Genomic DNA, 15,844 nt, shown 5'->3' with positions numbered 1-15,844 from the left:
CTAGAGCCATGGGTAGGTTGCAAATTCATTGCATCATATTGTGACTATTTCACTACTTGTGCATCTTTTACTTGTGCATATTTACTTGCGATTATGCTAACCGTTTGTTATGACTTCGGTTTATAAATAAAGTCTTAACAAAATAACCAATCACTAAAGGACTTTGCTCAATTAATTGATTAATTACTTTGAATTAATAGATATGTCTAAGATCGAGTCATAGTTCCTTTGAGTCAACTCGGATTTTTATTCCCGTATCCTTCACAAGTATCAACTTGTTTTAGTCATAAATGGAGTTTTAGAAAGCGTTACGTGTCATACAACCTATGGATCTGTAGCCCCGGATTTTATCTTTAATTTGGAGTTGGTTTTGTCCAATACGGAGTCACAAATTATAAGTTATGATTAAAATACTACGGTCTATCCATTTTAGTGTATATAGATGAGGTCTTAACTTAGTCTTTATACAAGTCTAATCACACATCTAGTCACATGTTCATAACACGAGTCTTAAACATGAGCGTCATTTATGGCGCTCAATAGAATAGTTTTTAGTTCCTTTTTCTATATTTTCTTGCTTTGTTTTCAATTAATTTTCTTAGTTTTCTTTGTTTTTCCGCCTTAATAACTCATTTTGGTTTTTCGATTACTTTTATGCGTTTTTCATGATTTTTGTTCTTAATTTATAATTTTAGTTTAGTTTCATTTCATTTTATTTTCTCCCTTATTTTTACTTGTAATTTTGTAGGTGAAGTTTCAAAGTTTAAGTTGCCGCGCTCTCATGGTTGCGCTCTCATTGATTTTAGGTGATGAGCAAGCAATTATGTGAAGTTCAAGGGCTGCCCACCTCGTGAGCATCATCCTGAGAGAGTCATCGATTGGGATGCACGAGAGCGCTAGAAGCGAAGCTTTCACGGAAGGGGCCACGAGCTAGCACGAGAGGAGCCGCGCGCCGCAAGAGTGCAGCAGGGGTGCGTGCGCGCAGGCCCCCATGTGCGTGCGCGCACACGGGGTTGTTGTGCGCGCGCACCGCCGCCTTCCGTCCCCTTATGTTCGTTTTACTATTTATACCCCTTGAATTTTCTTTTTGGGGGATAACGTTTTTACTTGTACTTGAGACATTTTTCCAGATTTAGTAGAGAGAGAAAGTAAAGAGAGAAACACTAGATTACTTGATTTGTACTTCAAATTACTTCATTAAGCTTGGATTTCATTATTAATCAATGAAAATTAGTGAGAATTTCTTCCCTTGAATTTACTTTTTGGTTTATTCTTCCTTTATTCTTGAATGATTGATTTGATTGTTGATATTTGGTTTGAAAATTTATTTGATTTGATCTTCTTTTTCATGAAGCTTGAAATGATGATATTTGTGATTCAATTCGCTTTGTTTTTCAATTTCATTATGTTTTGTGAGTAGATTAGTAGCTAGGGAGAAGGGGAAGCATGCTGGATTGATGATCTTTGCTAGTTGATGGTTCTTGGTTGATTGAATTGTTGCAATTAAATTGGATGACATAGTAGTGCATGTGATTAATTTGATTAGGAGCGATCAACCTAGATGATTAATCTAGATTGCATAGCAAATTTCAATGACATGAACCCTTGATTTGAGAATTACTTTAATTGGTTGAATTTGATTGTGATTTTCCTTGTTATTCATTCATAGTGAACCCCAGCTTGACTAATAGGAGATAGCTCATGAATTCTATTAATTGCAACTATTGTTTGTCCTTTGCAACGTTTGAATCAATTGAGGTCTTCATCGATTGGCATGATCAATTAGCTTGCATGTGGAACGTTAATCCCTAGTGTTTATCACATTGATTTTCTTGATTGTTTAGGTGATTGAAACCTTAGTTACACCTCAATTTACCTCTCATCCTTCGAAGTAGCTTGAGCATAGGCTATAGCATTCTCCCCCTCATTCCTCTTGGTTCAACTCGGACTTGTCTTAATTGTTTGATTGGTGGTGCTTTAGATTTCAACGACCTAGATTACCACACATCAAAATGGCACTATTACAAGGGAATGACAGTGATGCTTTGCTATAGTTGTCGAGTCTACTTCATTTTATTTGAAAAATATAAAAATATTTTTCTCTTTTTGGCTACATTTGTAGTTGTGCTACTAATTGTTTCTTTTGAGATTGTATGTGTAGAGCATGTGGTCGTTCTCTAGTGCCACTTGATCTGGAAATTGAGAGGACAATTACAAGGATAAGAGTTGCTTGATGTTCTTTGAGTTCTGGCCCTCCAAGTGAAGAAGAACCACAACAAGAAGAACAAGCAAGCATGGGAGAAAATCTGAGAGTGGCGTTGAAGGAATGGGAATTCCGGGCGCATATAAGTTTGAAAGTGGGATTTCTCCACCTACAACACTAGCGAATGACTTCGAAATAAGGCTGGCATGATCACTTTGATTGAGAAGCAACAATTTAGTGGGGCCAAATGTTTTAGGTTTTTTTGTCCCTCAGGAGAGTTACAGCTCGAACACTAGTGAATGCGGCCATTACCTGCAAAACAACGGAGACTCCGGGTGGGTGGAGCTCCGCCTCTGACGAACAAGTTAGTGCTTGAATAAGAGTAGGAAAAAGGTGCGGAAATTTAGGTGATATCTTCTCGGATTCCAAGATCAGGTGTTTCTCTGATGTAAGAGAATGTAGGGTATGCTGTAATAAACTGTAGGTGCCCCTAAAATGGGGTAAATCTCCCTATTTATAGGGTCGTCAGGGAATGTGCCCCTGATTAGGTCACTCTGACCTAATCCTGCTAGGCTACGCCGAATTACGACTTTCTCGGAATTTTGGCCCTTGAAGGCCGCCTTTTTCTAACAGATTCTGGGAGTGACACGTGTTAAATGGAGATTGGTCTGATTTGGACCAATCAGAGTATGAGACGTGTCACGATCTGGTTAGCCCACGCGGCATGGGTAAAATTACCCAAAACATTTGCCCCTCACAGATGTGACGTGGCGTGCCACGTGGCATCTATGACACATGTCACTTAGCAACCTAAAATAATAATAATTAATTAATTATTATTATTATTTTTTACTATGAAAGTTTAGCTTTTGACATTCCAGGGAAAATTACGTGATTACCCCTGCTTTTACCCCTATATAAATACACAATTTACCCCCCTTATATTGGACGTTTCTAAAACCTTTTTGAGAGAGAAAGTTAAAAGTTTTAGGGAGAGAGTGTCTGACTTCCGTCTGTGTGTGAACACAAACTTTGCTTCTTTTCCCCCTGCCCCAGCCGGTTTGACAATCGCCTGTGCCCAACACAAGTAAGGTCGTCTTCAACAGCAGTTCTCAGCCAGTCATCACCGCTTGCCCCTCTTTCAGAGACAATGGTACCGCCTCTACCCTCTTCAGCTCATTCTTTACATTTGTATCATTTCATTCAATAAATGGACTCATCACCAACACACACGGCACGGCCTAGGTCAGTAGTCAGCCGATCTCCTTGTACGGCTAAGTCTAAGACTGGGAGTGCCGGCTCAGGGTGTATGCAGCAATTTTGTACTCCTCAATCGACCATTTTATTTATCTGTGCAGGACACGATGGCTAGAACTAAACAGACAGCCTCCAGACGGCGTCGAAGAGACGGTACACTGGAAGTGCCGTTCAGTGATATAACCCCGGTTGAGGGATCAAAAAGGAGTGAAGATTCTGGGGAATATTCCCCGTTTGGGATCCCTAGAACCCCAAGTGATACAATCTTAGGTGAAGTTGAGGGTAGAGACGGTGAGGAAGCCGTCTCCCAAATGGAATTGGATGAGGCTGGCCCCGAAGACAGAGACGGGGAAGAGTCTACATCAGGCTCGGGGTCAGCCAGCGAGGAGGTCTCCCAAGAAGGAGACGGGGAGAGCTCCGCCTCAGGGTCTAGCTCTGAGGATGATAGTGATGTCCCTCTTTCCCTATTTGAGGATACAAGGATAGGAGGATCATGCTTTAGAATCCATATATCTGCCAAGGATAGGAGGATCATGCTAAAAGGAATTGAAAGCTTTGTACAAAATCGGCCTCTGAGAAAAGGATACATCATCTGGGTGTCGCCTGAGCTTGGCACCATTTCATGGAAGGATAACCAGTAGAACGCCAATGCCTATTTGGCTGTTACTAGGTGGCGTTCCTGGCTGGTCTCTAGTTTCTGCTTCACGATGCTGTGAAGGCCATACTTAGGGGTTATGGCCTAGGCGTTTAGCAGTTATCCCCAAACTCGTGGGCTAATATTCTTGGATATGTTTCCGCCTGCTAAAGGAAGAATTTGAACCCTGGTTGGGAGGCATTTACTCATATGCACTACCTCAGACGCAACCTAGGCGGGTGGTGAGCATGGTACACATTGACCACCCTCCCTCAATATCAGATGACCTTGGACAAGGTGTCCAAATATGACGGATGGAAAAATCGTTTCTATTCGCTGTCTGCCCCCACCCATCACGAATGCCGGGAGCTTCACCGGTATAATAAAAAGCCCGACCTTCGGGGTCGCAAATGCGCCCTTCCCCAAATCTTAGGGGATGATTATGACAAAATTATGGAAACCAAGTTCTTTGAGCTCAGGCCAAAGACTCTCTCAACAGGGGATGTAATAAAGGTTCCTAATAACTGGTTCCCCATATGCGCATGGTTTAGAGACGAGGCGTTCTTGTCCTCCTGCGGGCTAAGCACGATGTTTTCAAAGCGTATGTTTGCTACACATCCAATGAAATGTTGCTTGTACTATTGGTCCGTTAACCAACTATGATTTTGTACTTAAGTGTTTATTTATTATTTTTGCAAAAGAAGCTTTAAAAATGGTCGCAGACGAGAAAACCCCCAAACGGTCTTCTGCCCAAATCCGGAAGGACCTGGAGGAGGCTAAAGCCACCAAGCTAAAGGCTGAGGTAAAGAACCGTCTAGCCTCCTGACTTGATTTTCAAACAGGTATTGCCGGTTGTACGCTTAACACATCTTTACTTGCAGGGTGGAGAGGCTCCTAGGTCTTTCACCAAGAACCTCTTTAAACGGGGACGGGATGACACCGCCTCCACTCCAATTAAGCCTACAAAGTCTGCCATGGAAGCTTCAGGTAAGACGGGCCCAGAAGACTCTTTTGGAAAACACCGCCTGCGTATCAGGGGGGAGGAATGTTACTGTTGGAGGCTTCAGAGTGGGCTTTGACATGGTTCCATTCGGCCTCTCTGCACTTTTGGGTGGTGCAAACCCACAGGCTTTTGAAGGTATATACAATCCTTTCGAATCTCCGCCTGAGCTGGGATGGCCCTTGCGAGTGAAATATCACTCTCAACAGACCTCTTCATCAGAAAGTCGGCATCAAGCTGGTGCCGCCTATATAGCTCACTTACCCAATTTCACATATGGTGCAGATCAATCCCTCTGATGGCCAGACGTGCCGGCGCATGCTAAGGCCATACTAGCAGCCGTCCCCAAGAAGGAGAAGGAAGCCATCCTTGGCATTGAGACGTTCAATGTTGAACGAATCACTACACTCCTGTCTAAGGTATGATTGATTCCTTTTCGATAAATATTAAGTATATAAATTTTTCCCGCATGGTTCACACCGTTTGCGTCTGCTGGCTATGCTCAGGGTTGATGGACTCAAGCGGCCATACGCCCGAAAGAGAGAGGAGGTAAAGAGAGCCACTAGATCAGCTAGGGATTCTCAAGATGTTGCTGAATATCAATGTACAATTAATGAACTTGAAACTAAAGCCGAATTGATGCAACAGGTGGATCAGATTAGTGGACTTACTATAGCCCTGAATGAGGCTAAGCAGAAGGACAAGACGGCTGACACCAACCTTAAGAAGGCACAAGATAACCTCAAGGCCTTGCAGGGTGTTGCCTAGGAGAATATTGATCTCAAGGCGGAGGTGGAGCTCCTGAAAAAGGATACGGAGCAAGTCCAAATGAACATCAAAGCAATAATCGAGGCGGAGCAAGACCGCCTGATTGCTGAGAATGAAGAGGACTCCGACACCCGGATGAAGATTTCTTGGAATGCGCTCTACCTAAAAAGGATTATGGCATTTCGGCTCTGGCTTTCCAATACGATGAGGACATTATGTATAGGAGAGAGAAAGGAGAGCAGGAGCCCGAGTCCTTTGGAGCCTGGGCTAACACTTAGCTTGAGGAACCTGCCAAGGAGCTTCCCAAAGAAGGAGATGCAATTGATCTCCAATCTGATGGGGAGGATCCCAAGAAGGACCTGGCGGCCCAGCCTCAGCCTTAACTTTCAGCAGTAGTATGCCAACTTTTAGTTTTTTTTCGGCCTGTGTGCCAAGTATTTGGATGTGAATCAACAAATTTTTTTTTCCACCGGATGGTTGTCCAGTTAGACAATTCTCCCCGTCTCTTAGTGGCCGGGTTTATATATGAAAATGCCGACTGGGTCGGTTTGCTTGTACTTTTGATTATTTTAAATTTTTCTATGTATGTCTGAGTTTGCCTATCTTATTAAAAGCATGCGGCAGTCAGTACAACGGCTATTCTTGCCCCTGGAAGCTGTGTGGTTGGTTTCAATACTTTGATTGATTGACTTTGGAAGGTTTGATACTTTAAGGAGTATGAAAACTTCTTAATTCAATCAATCACAGTAGTGATTGCCCCAAACCAAGTACACAGCCGTCCACATGACCAATATATAGTCGTCTTACCCAGCCGGGGAAACAACTAGACTGTAGCTAGAATCCTCCGTCTGGGGATATTCGCAATTTTATTAAATTATTTTGTGATAACGTAGGCGGTATATTGCCGCCTGGCAATTAATGAAGTAAGGGACAAATAGCCCGCCTTATAAATGGTCCTTAAATGACTTAGAGGCCGTCTAGTGTACCCGCAATCCACTGCACTTGTCCCACTCCCCCATTAGGGAGACTTGTACAATTTCGTCGAATAGTCTAACTCAGAACTTCTGTTATCAACCGGCTGGTGTCTTTGGACATCCAATTTTAAACTTGATCATTCTTTAGACTATTTTGGTCAGACAGCTATGAGTTGACCAATTAGGTCGTTTAATCTTTGTCGTCTACATATGCTTGTAGAGCAAACGATAGAATACCCTCCACGACGATAACACCCGGAGGGGCGTCGCCGGACGCCATACTCATGTTGGAGCAGACGAATTTATAAATTTGCATTCGGCCATTGGCCTCAATTTAAATATCGATTCAATGGACCGTCTTTGTTTTGAACAGGCGGTAATTTTATTGTTGCGCATGTATATCTACGAGATAATTACACGATTTGAAAACAAAAAGCAACTTTTTTCATTGATAGGCTTTTTATTTACAAAAATTTACAAGTTCTGGGCAGCCGCCTGCCGTCTGGAATTTCCAGGTGGTAGGTGTCGTTTCTTACTTCCTCATATATCCGATAGGGACCTTCCCAATTAGGAGTTAGCTTTCCTTGCTCATTTTCCCTACAGGTTGCCTCCGTTTTTTGTAACACAAAGTCCCCAACTTTCAAGGGCCGTTTGTGCATTCTCTTGTTATAAGTACGAGTCATTCTCAGACGGTAAATCTCATGACGCAGGGCGGCATTGCCCCTGCGTTCCGGGAGAGAGTCCAATGCTAGCCGCATGGCGTCCCAGTTTGCCTCTTCATTGTATAGTATGATTCGTAGAGTCGACTCATAATGTTCGATAGGCAGGACGACTTTAGCACTGTATACCATGAGAAACAGGGTTTCACCGGTTGCCCCTTTTTCGGTTGTCCAGATAGCCCATAGGACATGAATTAACTCTTCTGCCCATAAACTAAAGGCTCTTTCAATTTTCTTTTTCATACCGTCTGGGATGAGTTTGTTGAAGGCTTTAACTTGGCCGTTTGCTTGGGGTCTCAAAGCAATGTGAGATCCCTTGATCTCCCAATAAAGTTTTAAGCTGAGGCGTCTCAACTTGAGGTCCATTATCACACACATAGACATAGGTACCCCCAAACCGGGTGATAATGTTCTTCCAGATGAAGGAGATGACATCCTTTGTCTTGATGCCCTTGACAGCCTTTGCTTCCACCCACTTGGTGAAATAATCCACAGCCACCTGAATATAGCGCTTTCCGCTTGGTGCAGGCGTATAAGGACCCAGAATGTTCATGCCCCTTTTAGCAAACGGGACCGGGCTTTGGATTGCCGTTAGATCAGTAGTCGGTTGATGGATTAGCTTGCCAAACCTTTGACACTTGTCATATTTTTTGACCATCTCCATGGCATCTGACTCAAGAGTGGGCCAGAAATAGTGCCGTCTGGCTCTTACGGCCAAAGATCTGCCGCCTGCATGGGAGGCGCAGTATCCCGCATGCAATTATTCGAGAACTTCTTTCCCTTTTTTTGGGGTAACGCACTTCAAAAGAGGCTTCAAAAACCCCGCTTTAAAGAGCTCCCCTTCTCTTATCTTGAAGTTCGCAACACGCTTCTTTAGTACAGCCGCCTCCTGGGGTCAATCAGGGAGCATGCCGTCTGTTAGATAAACCCGGATGCCATCCATCCAAGTAGAGCTTTGGTTCAATACTCAAATGGGTTCATCATCAGATATGCTTCGTTTTTCCATCACTTCCCAGAAGACTAACCAAGGCGTATCATAAGAGGCGGAGGATGCCAATTTCGACGGAGCATCCGCCTAATTGTTTTTAGACCTGGGTACTTGACTTAGATGAAATTCCTCCAGTGTCCCAGCTTCAGCTTTGACCGCCTGCAGATATTTGATCATTACCGGATGGGTTTTTTCATACTCACCATGGTATTGGCTAACGACCAACTAAGAGTCAATGCAGGCGTCAATTTTTGTTGCCCCTGCCGCCTTGCACATACGGATGCCGGTTAGCATGGCTTCATATTCCGCCTCATTATTTGAGGCCTGTAACTTGAACCGTAATGCATATTCATATTTGTCTCCTTAAGGAGACTGACAGATTATACCTGCGCCACAGCCGTTCATAGTAGACCTCTCGTCTACGTGTACCTTCCAAACCTGATCAAGGTTGTCCGGAGCAACCGGCCTTGTCATTTCGACAATGAAGTCGGCAAACGCCTGACCCTTTACTGCCTTTCTTGGTTCGTAGGTGATTTAAAAAGACTGCATTTCAATAGCTCATTTGAGAATTCTACCGGATGACTCTAGGGTTGTCATTGGCCGCTTGAGGGGTTGATTTGTATAGATTACCACTGGATGTGCCAAGAAGTATGGTTCAACTTCTTGACAGCCATGTAAAGGGCAAGGTTGAATTTTTCCACCATGGGGTACTGGAGTTCAGCATTTCTGAGTACATGGCTAATGAAATAGACCGGGATCTGAATACCGTCTCTTTTAGCAAGGAGAACGGCGCTGAGGGAATGATCTGAGATGGTTAGGTACATGTAAAGTGTCTCCTTTGGCAGAGGGCTAACATGCCTTGGCAAGGAGTGTAAATGTTCTTTCAACTTTTGACAGGCCGCCTCAGCATCATCTCCCCATTCAAATGTAGTCTTCTTCCTGATTGCTTGGAAAAAGTAAAGGCACTTGTCACCTGACCGGCTAAGGAATCTCCCATGCGCAGCCAGACAACCGGTAAGCCTCTGAGCTTCCTTGACAGTGTAGGGTGACTTCATGTCAATTACCGCCTGTATCTTCTCGGGGTTAGCCTCTATCCCCCTTTGATCAATTAGGAATCTGAGAAACTTTCCAGACTCAACATCAAAAACACATTTTTTGGGATTTAACATGACATTATGCCGCCTGAGTGTGGTGAAGGTTTCTCGAAGGTAAGCAAGGTGATCCGTCTGTAGCTTAGACTTCACTATCATGTCATCAATATAAGCCTCTACATTCCTCCCAATCTAATTAATGTAGACTGTATTAATCATCCGTTGAAAAGTAGCCGGTGCATTCTTCAAGCCAAATGGCATCACCGTATAACAGAATAACCCCTGATCAGTGACAAAGGCTGTCTTCTCTTGATCTTTTCTCCACAGGGGTATCTGGTGGAAGCCAAAGTAGGCATCCATAAAACTCATCAAGGCATGCCCGACTATAGAGTCGACCAAGCTGTCGATCTTTGAAAGCGGGTAACTGTCCTTTAGACATGCCCTGTTCAAGTCAGTGTAGTCTACACACATGCGCCAAGTACCATTCAGCTTCTTTACAAGAACCACCTTCGTAACCCAATCAGGAAAGTTACATGGCCGAATGAACCCGGCGTCTAACAGCTTTTTGACCTCGGCAGCTGCCGCCTGACTTCTCTCTTCGCCATGATTTCTCTTCTTTTGCTGGATGGGCTTCTTTTTTGAATCCATGGCGAGTTTGTGGACAGCAAGATCCGGGCTGATGCCTGGCATTTCTTCCACTTCAAAGGCAAAGATGTCTTTGAATTCTTTCAGCAGGAGGTGCAAGTCTGCACCCAACCTTTAAAAAGCAGCCGTCCCCACCTTGACAGTTCGCTCTAGACGGCTGTCGTCCAGAGGAATATCAATGTGCTCACCAGCCGGCTGGGGACGGAGATCATCTTACCGTTTCTCGGTTAGTGATTGCTATTTCTTTTACTTCTTCACCTTTACCAGCTGATCAATTTTTCTTTTCTTTGCGGCTGCTGGAGGGGGTGAATCAAGATCCTTGACATCGTCAAGGTCTATTGGCTCTTTCGGCTATCCGGCTGCAGCAGCCGTTGGTTTGACGTCTGAGAAGTAACACTCCCTGGCCGCCTTCTGATCCCCATTGAGGGAGCCAACAAAGCCATCATCCTTTTCATACGTGAGAAGGATGAGAGCTGGGACGATGACGGCCTTGCACTCGTTCAAAGTGGGTCGGCCGAGAATGATGTTGTAGGTGGTCAGCTCTTTAACCACTAGGAACCGGACGATCATATGTCGCCTTTTTCCCTTCTGCCCAAGCCGGATAGGTAGATCAACTTATCCGACTGGGTGTACGACCCCTCCCCCAAAGCCAACTAGTGGATGAGAGACGTCGCGTAGGTTGTCCAGCTTGTAGCTAAGCTTGGACAGACACTTGTAGCTGATGAGATCAAAGGAGCCACCCGTGTCTATAAGGATTCGCCAACAAGGTGGTTAGCAACCTTACATTCAATAAAGACCGGGTCGTCATGCGGTCGGCCGACTTTACCCCGATTCTTCTCGGTGATGAGGAGATCTGGGAATGTTCCGCTAGTAGACGCCTGTCCATCATCAACCGAGTTAATCATCTTCTTCAGATGATCCTTGGTGCCCCGGATAGTCAGGCCACCGCATGCGAATCCGCCTGCTATTGTGTAGACCAGATCCTTATCGGTGTCCGAGCTACTAGTAGGCTGGACAATCTTAGACGACTGCCCCGAATTCGTTTTAGAAGCCGTTTTTTACTTCAAAACATAGGACTTCAGCAAGCCCTTGTCTGCCAGACGGTTTAATGTCCGCTTGAGTCTATAGCAGTCGTTGGTGTCATGGCCTACTGTAAAGATGGTGTAGAAGTCTTTATTAAATTCATACTATGAGACATACGACTTGAATTCTTTCCTTTTCTTTTTAGACAGCTGATTAGGCTCATGAATCGCCCAAAATTCTTTTCTCTTTTTTCTCTATTCAGATTTCTGAGCCGGCTGAGCAGACAGACTATCTTTTTGCTTGTCGGACTTCTTGGAGTCCGACTGATAACTAGACGAGCATAGGCCGGTGTCTTGGATAAAGCTCTCCGCCTTTATTAACGCCTCTTAAAGGGTGAAAACCCTCTTTCGGACAAGGTCGAACTTAAAGGTCGACCAGTCCTTCAGACCCTTGAAGAAGTTTGTATAGGCTACCTCGTCAAACAGCCCTTGGATCTAGATTCTCACCAGGTTGAACCGCCTGACATAGAAGCGGAGTCCTTCTCTCTCCCCCTGCAAGATGGTGCTCAAATCAAGACTTATCTTCTTGGTAGGGATGTTCATTGAGAAGTTGGATGCAAACAGGAAGGCAAGCATCCGGGTTGGTTGCCAAACCATGGTTGGGCGATGCCCTTCAATGTAGCCGGGAAGCACCGACACCACATAGCGTCTTCCAACCCCTGCATATGCACGAGGTTGGAGTAGGCCATGAGGTGGTCTTCCGGGTTGGTGGTACCGTCATAGAAACCTACCAAAACATTTTTAACCTTGGCCGGCTGTGCTGCCTCTATTATCTCCTTGGTGAACGCAGAAGTTTGTTCACCAAGTTTGAGCAGGCGGAGCTACTAGTCCAGAGGTTGGACATTGTATGCCGCCTGACCCCCAAAGAGCGCCGGCTGCATGAAATGCGGTGAATACTGACCGTAGAGCATAGAGGGTAAGTACGGTGCATTCCCAATCATCTGACGGCCAGAATGGACGGTATTACCGCTTGAATGGCTCTCATGCAAGGATTAAGTATTCCTTGCAGATCCATTTTTGAAGCTGTCTGGAAAGCTCGAAGTAGAGGCTGACTCAGACAGTTGCTGGCTTCTCCTGCGCTCGATGATTTCTCGAGCGTCAAATGTAGATTTTTTGTTACCCCTCGGTTGATCTTGCCAGCGGGGTTTCCTCAGACCCTTGTCGAGCAAGAGGATCTTGGACCAGTCAAGTGTTGCGGCTGCCTTCTCATTTGGATGTGGAGTTGGTTGCCTGTCCCTGACTGGCTTACTCCTCTCTGCTTGAGGAGTCTTATTTGCCGACTGACCCTTACTTGGGCCAACCTTGCTTTTACTGATAAGATCCTTGAGTTCACCATTGAAACTAGTCATGAATTTCATGAGTTATTCCCTGGTGACTAGGGCTTATCCGCTTGCCATCTGGGTTTCCCCTTCCAGCTGCGTAGGGGGCTTGCTTGTACCCGCCTGGCTTTCACCTTGTTCCAGGTTATCTCTGGGACGAAGGCGCCTAGTAATGAGTGACCCATCCTTGGCTACATATGTTTCAACCTGAAGGTCATCATCCTCCTTGTCTGTAAAGACCTCCGGCTGATGACTATTGGGGTTAGGGTGCGATACAGACTCTTGAACCATCTTTGAGGTACTTTCCCCACAGACGGCGCCAAATGTTTTGGGTGTTTTTGTCCCTCAGGAGAGTTACAGCTCGAAGACTGGTGAATGCGACCTATACCTACAAAACAACGGAGACTCTGGGTGGGTGGAGCTCCGCCTCCGACGATCAAGTTAGTGCTTGAATGAGAGTAGGAAAAAGGTGCGGAAATTTAGGTGAGATCTTCTCGGATTCCGAGATCAGGTGTTTCTCTGATAAAGATAAAGTAGGGTATGCTGTAATAAATTGTAGGTGCCCCCAAAATGGGGGAAATCTCCCTATTTATAGGGTCATCAGGGAATGTGCCGCTGATTAGGTCACTCTGACCTAATCCTGCTAGGCTACGTCAAATTACGGCTTTCTCGGAATTTGGGCCCTTGAAGGCCGCCTTTTTCTCACAGATTCTGGGAGTGACGTGTCAAATGGAGATTGGTCCGATTTTGACCAATCAGAGTATGACACGTGTCACGATCTGGTTGGCCCACGCGACATGGGTTAAATTACCCAAAACACCAAACATGAAATCCGCTAAACCATTTCAAAGAGTTCGAAAAATATTGTAACACTATCATAGTGAACGGAATTCCCCAAGAATTCATCCACCTCAAGCTTTTTCCCTTTTCTCTCATAGGGCGTGCTTTGGAATGGTTAGACAAGGAAGTCAAACAAAATTCTCTAAGGACATGGGACGAAGTGACCAAGCAATTTCTATCCCGTTTCTATCCATAAAAGAAAACGACGGAGGCTAGACCTTTGATTCAAGGTTTCAAGCAAAAGCTTAGTGAAAGCCTCTATGAAGCATGGGAGAGATACAAGGAGTACTAAATAGAGTGTCCTCACCACGGAATTCCTACCTACCAAATTATTCAAATCTTCTATGGTAGCTAAGTCCTTAAGTAAAATCGTGTCTTGATGAAGGAGCCGGAGGTTAGAACGGAGGAGGAAGTGGTAGACATCATTGAAGATATAGTGAGGTACTATAGAGATTGGCAAGATGGTGAAAGGGAACCAACTAGCAAGACTAGATCTTCGGTGTATTCGGTTGATCATCTTAGTGAGAGAGAGAGAGGGAGGTTAGGGTTCTTGGGATTTTTGGTTGCCTTGATTCACAATTCACTGTAAGTTAATTGTGACTTAACTTTTCAACCCTAGGCATGGATTTTATTTATAGATCACATCTCTAAATAAGAGGCCATGACAAAGCCCAATTCCTAATCCCAATCAAACTACACTAGCCCAATCCTATTCATGATTAGTTAAATGCTCATAAGGCCCATTAATGGGCCTCTTACTTGCTTAACCCAATACCTTTGTGTGTGACCTCATAGGATGCATTCTAGACACTACTACAAAAATGGGAATAAAAACCTACAATAAAAGACCCGTTAGTTAATACAACGGGTCTGTTTAATATTAGGGAGCCAATATTAGAGATAACGGGTCTCTAACATATCAAAGGCCCCACCAATAATTCGGGATAGATGAAGAGAGAAAACTAAGAGACCCCTAGTTAAACTTAACGGCTCTCTTATGTGAGCAAGGGCCCACATTAAACAACAAAACCCTACCCCTTTCTCTTCTTATTTCCCTAGCTTTAACACACCATTCACGCCGTTTTCTCTTTCTCTTTCTCTTTCCTCTTCTATCCTCTTATCTCCTTTCTCAGAGCAAAAACGTCGCTACCACCACCTGCTTAACGTCGATGTCGCTTATCTCTTCCTTAACGTCGATGTCACTTATTTCTTCCGTCCTCAACATTAGCGTTGCTTCCTCCTCAACGCCAAAGGAGAAATCACCCCCTCACTTTGCCGGGGATGCGACGGTGTCGAGTTAATGCTTAAATTGGTATTGTTTGAAGATTTGCATCGCTACATCTTTGGTAAGCAGGAGATTGTCGTTTAAGATGAATTTGATTTATGTTTAATCTTCTTAGGTAATTTTTAAATTTGGGTTGTTTCACATTTTTGTGTAATTATGTCATATCAGTTGAATTTATGGAGTATTTTTTTTTCATAACAATCGTTTTTGAGAGCAAAAAAATTCAATAATCTTGGTTTTTGTGTGAAATTAATCAGGGTTTATTAGTATATTTTTCTGGAGTTTGGTTTATTACCCCTTATTGTTCTTCGATTTATACACCATTTGTGAATATAGGTTGAACTGCAACTACTCTCTTACGTTTGTTGCTTAAATTCGCTGAAAATCAAGTCCGAAAATTGAACTGGGCATGCATCTAAATTTGTTGTTATTCTCTACATAACTCATCGATTTGCTGGAGTCCTATTTTTTCTTGAATTTTGAGGTACTTGATTTCATCCCTTGTTACTAATTTCTTGAATTTAACTTATTTCTTTTCTGCCTTTGTTTTATTTTTATTTTTTCTTATTGGCAGTGTTCATTTTCTGCCTTCAATCTTCACAAGAAAAAGGAAAGAAAGGAGGTCGGTGCATATACTAGGTGGTCAAAGTTCATTATTGAATTTTATTGTAATTAGAGATTAGAGAATTACAATGAGACTAATGTAACATTTTTTTTATTATTCTTCACACTATTGCTCAAGTAGTACATTGCTGTGTTGTAACTCTATTTTGCTTAATTTCAATATCATTTTATTTTTTGTTATTTTGTTTTTATGCTTATTTATTTTTTTTATATTGATTTTTGCTCAACTCCGCCAATTTTAATAGTGCGTGACATTCAAATTTCAAAAATTAATTTTTTTTTTGTTAAATTAAAGATTTAACAGACCCGTTGTGTAAGGTACCAGGTTTGTTTAATATCACTAAACAGACCATAAATTTCATATAACGGGTCTCTTTCCCTTTTAAAATTATCTCCTTATAGGTTATAAAACAGA

At 43.6% G+C, this 15,844-nt stretch overlaps 1 long non-coding RNA gene and 1 other non-coding gene across 2 annotated transcripts; one reads left to right on the top strand and one right to left on the bottom strand.

Moving 5' to 3' along the window:
- Window positions 1–13,729: 13,729 nt before the first annotated feature.
- LOC145573312 (small nucleolar RNA R71) lies at window positions 13,730–13,835 on the bottom strand. The gene has a single exon (XR_014097361.1). It is a non-coding gene; the product is annotated as a small nucleolar RNA R71 (small nucleolar RNA).
- Window positions 13,836–14,580: 745 nt separating this feature from the next.
- Window positions 14,581–15,609, top strand: LOC145572220 (uncharacterized). The gene is made up of 3 exons (XR_014096725.1): window positions 14,581–14,866; window positions 15,142–15,289; window positions 15,380–15,609. It is a non-coding gene; the product is annotated as an uncharacterized LOC145572220 (long non-coding RNA).
- The last annotated feature ends 235 nt before the right edge of the window (window positions 15,610–15,844 follow it).

This window comes from Chenopodium album, chromosome 12 (assembly GCF_948465745.1).
Source record: "Chenopodium album chromosome 12, dcCheAlbu1.1, whole genome shotgun sequence".
In the NCBI taxonomy this organism is placed as follows: Eukaryota; Viridiplantae; Streptophyta; class Magnoliopsida; order Caryophyllales; family Amaranthaceae; genus Chenopodium; species Chenopodium album.
This window is presented reverse-complemented; position numbering and strand designations above follow the sequence as displayed.